Source organism: Mesoplodon bidens (genome assembly GCF_964165515.1).
Source record: "Mesoplodon bidens genome assembly, chromosome: 18".
NCBI lineage: Eukaryota > Metazoa > Chordata > Mammalia > Artiodactyla > Ziphiidae > Mesoplodon > Mesoplodon bidens.
Genome location: NC_138175.1, coordinates 57186274 through 57198353, shown reverse-complemented (window position 1 = coordinate 57198353; position 12080 = coordinate 57186274). Strand labels below are relative to the sequence as shown.

At 46.1% G+C, this 12080-nt stretch overlaps 1 protein-coding gene across 8 annotated transcripts in view; it reads left to right on the top strand.

Annotated features, from left to right (window-relative positions):
- TTYH1 (tweety family member 1) overlaps positions 1-12080 on the top strand; it is a 59352-nt gene that overhangs the window by 20278 nt on the left and 26994 nt on the right. For all 8 annotated transcript variants that reach the window (XR_014013753.1, XM_081216408.1, XM_081216409.1 and 5 more), the window contains exon 3: positions 6028-6137. The gene's annotated coding sequence lies outside the window, so the exon portion shown is untranslated. The remainder of the gene's footprint in view (positions 1-6027; positions 6138-12080) is intronic.

Sequence of the window (12080 nt, the reverse complement as noted above, 5' to 3'; positions counted from 1 at the left end):
AGTCCCATTAAGGGGAAGAGAGAGCAGAGGGAGGGATGGAGAGAAGGAAGCGAGAGAGAGAGAACTGCAGAACTGCAATCTCATGTCACCACTTCTGCTAACACAGCCCTGGTCTGAACCACATCAGCCGTCACCTGGATCATTGCAAGAGCCCCCTAACCTCCCCTGCCGACTTGTTATTGCTTTGTTTGGTTTGGGTTTTTAACATTCTTTTTTATATTCTTTTCCATTATGGTATATCCCAAGATATTGAGTATAGTTCCCTGGGCTATACAGTAGGACCTTGTTTATCCATTCTATGTGCAATAGTTTGCATCTGCTAATCCCAAACTCTCAATCCATGTCTCCCCCACACCCACTCCTGCTTGGCAACCGCAAGTCTGTTCTCTATGTCTGTGAGTCTGTTTCTGTTTCTTAGATAGGTGCATTTGTGGCATATTTTAGATTCCACATATAAGTAATATCATATGGTATTTGTCTTTCTCCCCCTACTCATTTTTAACCTCCCCCATTTGGTCTAATCTCAAGCAGCAGTGTCACCCCGTTAAACATAACAATTCCTCCCAGAATTGGGGCCAAGCCCGGCAGATAGGGGAGGGGGGACACAGCCATGGCTGCCACAGCACTAGGGATGCCAGCCAAGCTCGGTTCTGGAGTTTGGGTGGATCTAGATGAGAGAAAATGACTAGCCAACATGATGGCTGTCATTCTCGGAAGTCATTTCCTTGAGAGTAAAGATCTGTTGAAGGAAAAAGGTGGATCTTACAAAAATGATGATGAGGCAACCGAGAAAAGCTCGCCAAAAGCTGATTCCTATGGAACGTTTTATTATTCCTGGGAAATTATGGGATAAAATAGGACTTTGGCTTTGGACGGAGGCCTCGCTGAGAAGAACAATAGTAGAGGCGTTCACAGGGAGAGATGCTCACTGTCCACCTCCAGTCCCCAGAGCCGGGAAGAGGCTGTCAAGTAAGACCCTGGTCTGTCTCCTTTGAGAGGGAAGGTCTGAGGTGTACGTCACCAGTTCCCAATTACCAGCCCTCAGAATGGAGGTGCAAAAGCATGATGTCTGGGTGTCCACACCGGGATGTCCCCAAGAGGACTGAAGGCAGCTCTCCTGAAATGGTTGGCACTGTTTCCATATATATAATACACCAATCCATTCATGAAAACCAAATCTCTTGTTCCTCAAAAAACTAAAACTAGAACTACCATGTGATCCAGCAATCCCACCTCTGGGTGTTTATCCAAAGGAGATGAAAACCCGATCTCGAAGAGTTATCTGCACTCCTGTGTTCATTGCAGCATTATTCACAATATGCACAAGATATGGAGACAACCTAAGTGTCCATCAGTGGATGCATGGATAAAGATGTGGTGTGGGACTTCCCTGGTGGTCCAGTGGTTAGGACTCTGCACTTTCACTGCTGAGGGCCCGGGTTCAATCCCTAGTCGGGGAACTAAGATCCCGCAAGCCATGTGGCTCGACCAAAATTAAATAAAATCACTTATTAAAAAAAAAAGATGTGGTGTATATATGAATACTACTCAGCTACCAGAAAAAATGAAGTCCTACTATTTGCCATAACGCGATGGTTGGATCTTGAGGGCATTATATTAGGTGACATGAGTAAGACTGAGAAAGACAAATACTGTATGATATCACTTATATGTGGAATCTAAAAAAAGTGAAACAGTAACAGAGAGTGGAATGGTGGTGACCAGGGGCAAGCGGGTGGAGGAAATAGGGAGATGTGGTTTAAGGATACAAACTTGCAACTAGTAGATGAGTCCTGGGGATCTAATGCATAGTATAGTGATTATGGACAATAGAACTGTCTTCTAAACATTAAACCTGCTAAGACGCTAGATCTTGAATGTTCCCACCGCAAGAAGAAATTATAATTACATGACACAACAGAGGTGTTAGCTAACGCTACAATGGCAATCATACTTCAATATAAACGTATCAAATCAGTATGTGGTTCACCTCATTCTTAGACAATATTATATGGCAGTTGTATCTCAATTTAAAAAAAACGTTGGGGGGGACTTCCCTGGCAGTAGTTAAGACTCTGTGCTTCCACCGCAGGGGCACAGGTTTGATCCCTGGTGGGGGAACTAGGATCCCACATGCTGCATGGCACGGCCAAAAAGAAAAATAAATACAAACAAACAAACAAATGTGATCTTTCTCCAAAATACAAGCCAGATTCCATGGAATAAAGCACGCGGATAATAAAATACAATTTGGCAATAAAATGCAACCCAAACTAGCCACTTTGTATCACTCTGCTCAGAATCATTCCAGGGCTTGCCATCTCAGTCAGATTTACAGGGCTCCGCATCTTCTGTCATTGTATCTCCTCACTGGCTCTGCTTCAGCCACATGGGTATCTTTGCTATGCCTAGAACACCCCGAGCATGCTTCTGCCTCAGGACCTTTGCACATGCCGTTTTCTCTGCCTGGAATGTTCTTCCACCAGAGATGCACATGGCTCCTCACCACATCCTGTCCTCTAGTCCTGCTCCAATGTTTCCTTCTCACTTAGACCTTCCCAGACCACCATCCTTTCTAAAACTGCTACACCGCCTCCAGTTTGTATATTTATCTTTTGCTGTTTTTTAATTTTCCTTCAGCATGTATCACTAGCCTTGTTATGTATTTTCTTACTAATATTCTTTACTGTCTGTCTCCCTCTAGAATGTATTGCTATTCTAATCTCTAGAGGTTTTTTTTTTTTTTTTGGTAGTGTTTCCCATTTTATCCTTGTATCTAGAACAGTAACCGGCACATAGTAGATATTCAGTAAAAAACAAAACAAAACAAAACAAAAAACATATATATATATATATATATTTATTATTTTTTTTTTTTTTTGCGGTACGCGGGCCTCTCACTGTCGCGGCCTCTCCCGTTGTGGAGCACAGGCTCCAGACGTGCAGGCCCAGCGGCCATGGCTCACGGGCCCAGCCGCTCCGCGGCACATGGGATCTTCCCGGACCGGGGCAGGAACCCGTGTCCCCTGCATCGGCAGGTGGACTCTCACCCACTGCGCCACCAGGGAAGCCCAATAAATTTTATTTTTAAAAGTGTTTTGTGTTGTTTAAATAAGTAGAACATACTATAGAAGAATAACTTTATAACATCCAGGACCGAGGAGGAGTTTCCTAGATTCTTTTCCACGCTTAGTTTCTCAATCCAACTGGAGTTAATTTTTGCATATGGTGTAAATTAGGAATCTAATTGTTTTATTTTTCCAAATGGACAATTAATGCTCCTTTTTTTTTTTTTTGCATCCAATCAATAGGTCTTTACTGGGTACCTGCTCGATGTCAGACATTTGTTGAAGGAATAGCTAGGTTTCTCCTTGTGATTTATTTTGAAAATTGTACAATCAGGTACTTTTATTATTTTTAAATTTATTTTATTGAAGTAGAGTTGACTTACAATGTTGTGTTAATTTCTGCTGTACGACAAAGTGATTCAGTTATACACGTATATACATTCTTTTTCATATTCTTTTCCATTGTGGTTTATCCCAGGATATTGGGACAGTTAATGGTCTTAATTTCATTCATGATAGTGTTTCTTTTCTCCACTGGTACGTGATGCTCTGATAATCAAAAATAAATACATAAGTAATTGCTACCTGTAAGGCGCTGAGGGCACAGGCTTAATGAGAACAGATAAGGTACCAAGGTCCCTTCTAAGCCTGGTGTCCATTCCCATCACCTTCCCACACACAACCCCAAACCTTTCACTCAAGTAGGAGTTCCCTTTTTGTTCCTCCACAGCGCCCTCTGCTGCCTCCTGTCAGATCCCACATCACAGAATGCCTAGATAATATGGACATTTCCCACATCTGTCCCCTACCCTAATTCACAAGCAGCTCCAGGGCTGCTTCATCTCTGTCCCCAGAACGCAACATAGGCCCAGGAAAGTGACTGCTAAGAGTCTAAGTGAATAAATCAGCCAGCATTTGTGGTTTTCTCTTTGGCAAAAAAAAAAAAAAAATTTCCAGGTAAACTCACGACTGTTGTGGAATATTCAAAAAATACAGAACAGTGCACAGAACAAGCATCACCCATCAGTTGTACTCCAGAGAGAACCACTGTACTTTGCCTCCGTTTATGCACTTTTTTTCCCATTTTTTTATTGTGGTAAAATACACATAACATAAAAGGTACCATCATAACCATTTATAAGTGTCCAGTTCAGTAGAATTAAGGACATTTACATTGTTGTACAACCGTCACCACCATCCATCTCTAGGACTATTTTCATCCTGCAAAACTGAAACTCTGTACATTAAACAACCAAGCCCCACCCCCCTTCCTCCGTCCCCTGTCAATCACCATTCTACCTTCTATTTCTATGAATTTGACTATTCTAGGAACCTCATAGAAGTGGAATCGTCCAACACTTGTTATTTTCTGGGTTTATTTTATAGTAGCCATCCTATTGAGTGTGAGGTGGGTTTTATCCAGTATTAAAGGCTGTTCTGAGATATCAAAATCCTGGGTCAGTCCTCCCCTCCTGAACTCATCCTGCAGCCTTTTGATGGGCTCCACATGGTGGGACGCTTTGGGGCTGGGTTGGGGGTTGGTTTCTGCTTCTCCTCCAGGTTTCTCCTGTAGCTGGATTCCCACCGAGCACAGGGAGTTGGGCACGTTGCGAGTCTGTGTCTCCCGTGTTTCAGAGAGCTGCTAGAATCCAGGAGATGGACCAGGTCCCCTTCGTGGGCATCGTCTCATTCCGCTCAGACCTTTTTCCGAGATCCCATTTCAGTTCAGTTCAAGTGGGAAAGGGGGAGTGGAATTCCATGCAGACTCAGGCCAGCTGGGTCTTTCACTGCTCAAATGGTTGAGGAGTGAAGGAAGCTGGGCCTCGAGGCTTTGGGTTGGCGGATGCTGGGCAGGGGTGGGGGTGTTTGCAAGTAGGGTGATGGAAATGTAATCGAGTGTCCGATTTATATATTTAACATTAATGATAACGAGGATAGTTAGCATTTGATAAGCAATTTCCAGGTCTGCACTGGGTCCGTGACATTTTTTTATTCCATCAATGGCTCAAAATTGCCTGATACAACTGAAAGGGTTATTGTCCAGGTCGGAGGAAGAAATGAGAGCCCAGAGGGGAAATATCCCCTTCACAAGGTCACACAGCAGCAGTTGCGGGTGATGGGACCTCTTGCAGATTGTGGTACCCAGAAAAATGCTCCCCCAACACAAAGATGTCCACTTCCAAAGTCCCAGAGCTTGTAAATATATTCCATTACGTGCAAGAGGCTATTAAAGTTGCAGGTAGAATCAAGGTTGCTACGCAGCTGATCCTGAGGTGGGGAGATGAGCCTAGGTTAACCAGGTGGGTTCCATGTAATCACGAGGATACTCGTTAAAGGAAGGAGGCAGGAGAGTCAAGGAGAGACCTGAAGATGAAGGACGGGGTCACGAGCTAAGGAATACAGGCGTCTCTAGAGGCTGGAAAAGGCACAGGAACAGGTTCTCCCCAGGAGCCTCCAGAAGGAATGAAGCCCTGCCCAGTGAGACCCATGTTAGACTTCTTGCCTCAAGAACTGTAAGTCAATACGTTTGTGTTTTTCTGAGCCACAAAGGCTGTGGTCATTTGTTAAAACAACCGTAGGAAATTACTACAAGCTGAAAGCAGAGCTGGCATTTGCACTGATCTTTGATATTTACGTCCTGTATTAGCCTGCTCGGACCGCTGCAGATTGGGCGGCTTAAACAAAAGAAATCTACTGTCTGTCTTATTGTCCTGGAGCCTGAAATCACGGTGCCGGCAAGATTGCGTTCTCCTGAGGCTTCTCTCCTTGGCTTGCAGGCAGCCAGCTGTCTTCTAGCTGTGTCTTCATGTGCTCTTCCCTCTGTGCCCGCACACGGAGGAAGATAGGTATCTGGTGTCTCTTCTTCCTCTTGTAAGGATACAAGTCCTGTTGGATCAGGGCCCCATCCTTGTGACCTTGGCTAACTGTAGTCATCTCCTATTTCTGCTTTGATTTTTAGTGGAACTCATCCTGCTTTCATATTCGCTGATATTCGGACACAGTGACGCTGCTGCCTGATAACCTTTGTGAGCATGTTTTCTTCTCTGGGAACAAGGAAGTATATGGTTGGTAAGTTGTTTTTCTTTATAAATTTATTTATTTTATTTTAATTTTTGGCTGCGTTGGGTCTTTGTTGCTGCACGCGGGCTTTCTCTGGTTGAGGCGAGCGAGGGCTACTCTTCATTGCGGTGCACGGGCTTCTCATTGCGGTGGCTTCTCGTTGCAGAGCACGGGCTCTAGGTGCTTGGGCTTCAGTAGTTGCAGCACGCGGGCTCAGTAGCTGTGGCTCAAGGGCGCTAGAGCGCAGGCTCGGTAGTTGTGGTGCACGGGCTTAGTTGCTCCGCGGCATGTGGAATCTTCCCGGACCAGGACTTGAACCCGTGTCCCCTGCATTGGCAGGTGGATTCTTAACCACTGCGCCACCAGGGAGCCCGGTAAGTTTTTTCTAAAGCACGTTACTGCCTTGGGAGATGGCATTATTGTCGGTTCCTTTGATTGTTCTTATTTTGTTGATTGTATTGGGATGTTCAAGGTTCTTGTGCTAGCCTCATGGATTTGCACTGCTGTTGGATTTGCATTGTTGTTGTTGAGGCTAGGGCAGGCCACCCCAAAATAGGCCACCATAGACATGTTGTTTGTTTTGTGTTGAAGTTGCTTGAGGAGCAGCTGATGTGAGAAGGACACTCTGACCTGTGTCTCCCTGAAAGTGTCTCTTATATGAGAGGTACCCTTCCTGCACCTGGAGGTAGAAGGACACCCGTATCCTCAGAGACGGGGAGTTTGGAGCCAAAGAGCCTGTAGAAACAAACCTTGTTGCTTTACTAATTTACTGGCCAAGCCCAAGCTCTTTAGAGTCCTCACCAACGAAACATCCAAAGCCCAAGTTTCCTTGGACTGTCGATTGCTCACCAAGTTATTCTTTGTCCAAAAAGTATAAAAGCTGCCAGCTTTAGCCACTTCTTAGGTCCCATTTCTATGAGTCCTCTGTGCGGACTAATTAAAATGTGTTTTTCTCCTGTTAATCTGCCTTGTCTCTAATTTATTATTAGTCCAGACACAATAAGTCAACAGGGGTACAGGGGAAATTTCCCCCTCCCCGACATAGTTCAGTGTAATTTTAAATTTTATTTCTTTTTTTTTTTTTTGCGGTACGCGGGCCTCTCACTGCTGTGGCCTCTCCCGTTGCGGAGCACAGGCTCCAGACGCGCAGGCTCAGCGGCCATGGCTCACGGGCCCAGCCGCTCCGTGGCACGTGGGATCCTCCCGGACCGGGGCACGAACCCGTGTCCCCTGCATCGGCAGGCGGACTCTCAACCACTGCGCCACCAGGGAAGCCCTAAATTTTATTTCTTTATTAACAGATTTATTGAAGTGTAATTGATATATTTTTTTAAAACTTGCGCATGTTTAATGTATATCATTTGATGAGCTTCGACCCAGGCAGTAATGTTTTTAAAGCTCCTTCAAGTTCATGCATTTTCTGTCCATTCTGCTCTTCAGAGCAGCTCATTCCAGGCATTTGCATCTCCCAGTACAGATGGGGAGGTGGAGCCTCCCCAAGGAGAAAGGATGTGGTGAGGGGTTGGAGAGAGTTGGGGGCGGGGAGGGCAGTCACCTGGCCCTGGTCCTGGAGGCCGAGGGGCAGAGACTGCCCACCTGGGGCTGCGAAGAATTAAGTTGTATCTTGGGCTCCCTCTTGTGGCCGCAGTGGAGAAATTCCCTTCCAGGTTGAAGGAAAAATGTTTATGTTTAGGCTGCGTTGGGTCTTCGCTGCTGCGCGCAGGCTTTCTCTAGTTGCGGTGAGCAGGGGCTACTCTTCGTTGCGGTGCGCGGGCGTCTCACTGCAGTGGTTTCTCTTGCTGCGGAGCGTGGGCTCTAGGCGCGTGGGCTCAGTAGTTGCGGCATGCGGGCTCAGTAATGGTGGCTCGCAGGCTCTAAAGCGCAGGCTCAGTAGTTGTGGCACGCGGACTTCAGTAGTTGTGGCTCACGGGCTCTAAAGCGCAGGCTCAGTAGTTGTGGCGCTCGGGCTTAGTTGCTCCACGACATGTGGGATCTTCCCGGACCAGGGATCAAACCCCTGTCCCCTGAATTGGCAGGTGGATTCTTAACCACTGTGCCACCAGGAAAGTCCCGGAAAAATGGTTTTTTTATCTACAAATTCATTTCTTCATTCAGCAAGCATTTGCTGATCCTCTGCTGTGTGCCAGACACTGTTTGAGGTTCTTGAGGTCCATCAGTAAACAAAACAAAAATACCTGCCCTTGAGGATATTATATTCTTGCAGAGGGAGACAGATGGAACTCTGAATCTATATTGTGTATTGTCTATGTCCCTGGTACCCAGAAGAGGGGCTTAAATACTAGAAGCTTTGATGGCACTCTACTTAATAAATAAAATAAATTGTCTGGGTAATTATGATTGGATTTCTATAAAAGGCCAGCTAGTTATGGCAGGGTTCTAGGAATTGGCCCATAATTATGTACAGTCACTGAAGTATGTAGAGTAGCTAGAAGCACCTAGGGGATCATGGTATAGTCTTAGGAACCACCCGCTGGGTAATTGCACCAGGAGCTCCTAGAACCAGCTGGGTAATTAGAGTCCCTGGAATCTGCTGGATAATTACCACAGGCTCATGGAATCAACAGTAATAAGAGAAGGGTCCCAAGTACAGACATCAGGAAATGCTGGAGATGTTTTTGATTGTCACCACTGGAGAATGATGCTATGGCATCTGGTGAATGGAGGCCAGGGTTGCTTCCAGGCATCCTGCAATGTGCAGGGCAGTGCAGGACAGCCCCACAGCAAAGAGCCATCTGTCCTGTTTTAGTCTGTTCAGGCGGCTCTAACAGAATGCTGTATAGAGTGCAATAACAAACATTTATTGCTCACAGCTTTGGAGGCTGGGAAGTCTGAGATCTGGGTGACAGCATGGTTGGATTCTGATGAGGGTCCTGGTTTCCTCACATGGTGGAGAGAGAAAATGGTCCCTCACCAGACATGGAATCTAGCAGCACCTTGGTCTTGGACAGCCTCCAGAACTGTGAGAAATAAATGTTGCTCATAAGCCACCTGGCCTCTTCTTTGTTATAGCAGCCGGAGCGGAATAAGATTTTGATCAATGCCTGAAAACATTTTGTATATACTGAACCCTTAAGTAAGGTTAGTTAGTAAAAGTAGCAGTGATTGTACTCTTATTCGTACTGTATCAATTCAGAGTCTCGGTGTGCAAGCAACAGAAAATAACTGGTTAGTTTTGGCCAAGAAGGAATTTATTACCAAGATGCTGGGTAGCCTTTGGAATGGAAGGGACTAGAGAAATCAAGCTGTGAGAATGGGCAGGAAACAAAAGAGGCAAAGCATCTTTGCCTTAACTCAAGAGGAAAAGTCCCACACGTGGGACTATATGATAGGTTGAGCCCAGGACCCCTGCTCACTGTCTACCTGTGATATTGTGGTTTATAGTAAGAAATATAATTTGGTCTTTTTCCCTGTTTTTGTCACAGAGCTCCTAAAACCCTTGGAATTTCCTAAGTGATAGGAGTGATAAAGGTGTCTTGATATTCCTAACAAACCCCTTTCAATCACCCCTGAATTTGTTAATGAGGTGCCTTTGAGGGTGGGGCTGGTTGCCAGGGGAACCAACCATGTGATTAGAGGGTTGGAGCTTTCAGTCTCACCACCCTCCCCCCAACCCCGACCTCCAGGGAGGGGAGAGGGGCTGGAGGTTGAATCCATCGCCAATGGCTGCGATTTAATCAATCTTGCCTATGTATTGAAGCCTCCGTAAAACCCCAAACGGAAGGGGTTTAAACGGAGAGCTGCCGGGCTGGTGAACACGTGGAGATTTGGGGAAGGTGGTGCCCCTCAGAGAAGAGAGTATGAAAGCTCTGAGCCCCTTCCCGTGTAAATACTTTGCATCTTTTCCACTGAGTGAACAGAAAGGCACCCAGCTGGTGTCGGAGAATGGCTTGGTGGTATGGGGAAAACGCATGTGGGAATGGGTGTCAGAAACATACTGCCTCAAACGGTGGAGACAGCTGCCACAGAGGAAGGCCGAATAGACTTCCCACTAAGGCTGGGACTGCTGGAAGCTTCTTTCCAAAGAAGAGAAGGGTCCCAACTCAGAGATGCGACTGTGACACACGCGCTCTGCAGCACCGTGACTACCGATCCCGGTGACTCCTTAAATAAAACCTCTCTTCCCACGCACGTTTTGCCAGATGCCCGGAGGGGGTTTTTTAATAACTGAAGAGACTAACAAGACTGAGGGTGAGATGACTGTTACAGGCTGAGCTTTTCCTCCAACATTTTATTATGAAAATGTTTCAAACACACAGAGAAATTGACAGAATGTCACAGTGACTGCCCACATACACACTACCTGGGTTCAACCATTGACATTCTACTCTGTTTTATCACGTAGCTATCCATCAAACCACTTGGGGTGTTTGGGGTGCCTTTATTATTTTTTTAAATTATTTTTTAAATGTTTGGCTGCATTGGGTCTTCATTGCTGTGCACGGGCTTTCTCTAGTTGCGGCGAGCGGGGGCTACTCTTTGTTGCCGGACGCGGGGTTCTCAGTGCGGTGGCTTCTTTTGTTGCGAAGCACAGGCTCTAGGCGTGCGGGCTTCAGTGGTTGTGGCACACGGGCTCAGTATTTGTGGCACGTGGGCTCTAGAGCGGAGGCTCAGTAGTTGTGGCACACGGGCTTAGCTGCTCCGTGGCATGGGGGATCCTCCCGTACCAGGGCTCGAACCCGTGTCCCCTGCATTGGCAGGCGGATTCTCAACCACTGCGCCACCAGGGAAGTCCCTGGGGTGCCTTTAAAAGTCAGTTGCAGGGGCTTCCCTGGTGGCGCAGTGGTTAAGAATCTGTCTGCCAATGCAGGGGACATGGATTCGAGCCCTGGTCTAGGAGGATCCCCCATGCCACGGAGCAACTAAGCCCGTGCGCCACAACTACTGAGCCTGCGCTCTAGAGCCCGTGCTCCGCAACAAGAGAAGCCACTGTAATGAGAAGCCCGCGCACCACAACGAAGAGTAGCCCCCGCTCGCGGCAACTACAGAAAGCCCACGCACAACAACAAAGACCCAACACAGCCAAAAAATAAATAAAATAAATAAATAAAGTCAGTTGCAGACTTCAGTATGCTTCTCCCTGAATATTTCAGCAAGTGCATCATTACCTAGAGTTCAAACTTCATGTTCCTTCTTTTTTGTTGTGTGTTAAAATGTGCATTCAGCGAAATGAAGTGGACACATTTAAATGTACTAGGAGCTGTGTTTTGACAATTAGATACCCAAACCACTATCAAGATATAAAATACGGTCATTGTCCCTGAAAAATGGTGGGTGCAGGGGCTGGGGGCTGGGGGGGCTGGGGAATTGGCGTTTAGTAGGAACAGAGTCTCAGTTTTACAAGTTGAAAAAGTTCTGTGGAAGGTGGTGATGGTTGTACAACACTGTGAATGTATTTGGTGCCACTGAACTGCACACTTAAAAATGGCTAAAATGGAAATTTAATGTTATGTACATTTTACCACATTTTAAAAATGAAAAATTGAATAAAAACAAACTTAAGTGGGGATCATTAACTTCATTTTGCAGCTAAGAAAACTGAGGCCAGATCAGGGGTGTGAGTTCCATGGGACTGCAGACCTATACAGTGAGGGATTTGGGATGTGAACCCACATGTGTGTCCCTCTGAGTTCATCCATTTTCCTTCTCCAGCCAGTTTTCCCTCCTCTTGCGCAAACATTCCCAGCAATTGTAATAATAATAGCAGAAGTAGTGGCGGTTGTAATAGTAAAAGGAAAAATGATAATCAAAATGAGTTCTAGCCACTCACCAGATTCTTACTCAGCCATAAAGTGAAAAAGAGCCGATACATTCCACCGTGTGGATGAACCTCGAGATGTGACTCTGAGTGAAAGAGCCACACCTAGAAGGTCACCCAGTGTATGATTCCATTTCTAGGAAATGTCCAGAACAGGCAAATCCAGAGAGACAGAA